The sequence below is a fragment of the Solanum pennellii genome, chromosome 6, assembly GCF_001406875.1.
Source record: "Solanum pennellii chromosome 6, SPENNV200".
Classification (NCBI taxonomy): domain Eukaryota; kingdom Viridiplantae; phylum Streptophyta; class Magnoliopsida; order Solanales; family Solanaceae; genus Solanum; species Solanum pennellii.
Window position 1 is genome coordinate 39,652,396 of NC_028642.1, and position 1,850 is coordinate 39,654,245.

The window sequence follows — 1,850 nt, forward strand, 5'->3', positions numbered from 1 at the left end:
ATGAGTGAACCGATTTTAATTTTACGTAATGTGATTGTTACATGTTGGTTCATGACTGACCAAAATTTTATGTAATGTTATTGTTACATGTTGGTTCATGTCTGACTGAAATTTGTGCTTTAATGTTGGGATGTTTTTATGTATACAGAGGTTGCATGTCAAACATTGTTGATAATATCATAGGGTCTTGGTGGTCTGGGTTACTTGAAAGGTGTAATGAATCAGGTATGGTTATTGTTATGATTTTTTGACAAATCTTTGATGGTTGTTAAATTGAAATGTTGATTAGGAGTTTTGCTTATTCCCTAGCTTGTCAGTTTGGATAGTCCAATTAGAGGGATTTGAATCATTGTGGTTTAGTAAGAGTCTCGTAGATAATTTACTGAATTGGTCATGAGAGCTTGAGGAATAGTAGTGAATCAATCAACAGAGTTAGAAGCGGACTTGAATTTGGGTATGGAAATAATAGAGGAGTTCTGGTATGGTTAGAATGAGTGGTTCAGAAAGTCTATGTAATAGAACAATTGGGTTATGATCTAGTGTGATGCCAGAATAGCCTAGGTGGAGAAATTGACAACGAAAGGAAGTGTGATAACTTGAGACAGATCGTATGAATTCAAGGGTAGTACAACTGGTAGTAAGGGTGGTGATGGAAGGATCATGTCCCACTTATATCTCCAAGTTCTATGTTTTCGTTGATTATTTGCATGATACTATGTGGTGGATTCAAACTGACTAATGATGTGTATCAATACATGTTCTTTTGTATTGTACTACTCTTGGTATGCTACTTGACATAGTCTGATTATAGTTTTAGTGATGTTTCTTAATTGAAGACGAAAATGATCTCCAACAACTTCTCCCTTTCTTTCCTTATGGTGGGAGATATATTTCCTTTATTTTAAGTCTTTTAGTCTCTAGTAAACTCTTGTAGCTATATAGACTAGTTCCTGAGAGAGCTTCTTGTATTTCTCAAAAACACTTATTTTGATCAAGTTTACGACATGCTAATTACTTTATATTTGCTCACATCCGCATTACATGTTTAGATTTGTGTGTAAGAGTTCTCCTATCTTGGTGTTAAAGTAGGTGCCCGCACGATCCGATGATTTGGATTGTAAAGGAACTGTTAAATTTTATAATCAATTCTTAGAAGACGTTTAATCAAAATTACTTGTCAAAATGCTTCATATTCTATAATATTAATCAAAATGAATTATTCTTATAATCACTTATATGAAAGTATTAAATCATATAACTAATGAATAAAAGACGTTCAAAAATCACTTACCATAAGGTGTTAGATCCTAAAATTATCTAATAAAAGGCGTTAAATTCTAAAATCACTTCTCATCGATGTCAAATTTTAGAATTAAGACTATGATGTAAATATTCTATAATTCTATCGTATATGGATTAGTTAAAATACCAATGTTATTATTCTTTCATACATTTTCTCATTAGTGAGATTTCAACTATATTCGGAAAGCACATATTAAGTGTTTATGAATCCTAGGCAGATTAACATATTATTAATTTCATATGATGTTATTGTCAATGTTCGAATAACCATTTGTTTTTGTGAATTGTGAATCTCACATTTTTTGAATTCAAGGGTGAGTTGCTTCTTCTGGGATCCTATTTGATATATTTTTTGGACTTAGACTTCTTTTGGTTTGGGGTTGCATAACGTATTCTACACTATGTAGATGTTTTGTCACGACCCAAATCGGGGCCGCGACTGGCACCCACAATTTCCCTCCTATGTGAGCGAACCAACCAATCTAACCCTTATCATTTTAACATATATCAACAGAAAATAATGCGGAAGACTTAAACTCATTAAATAA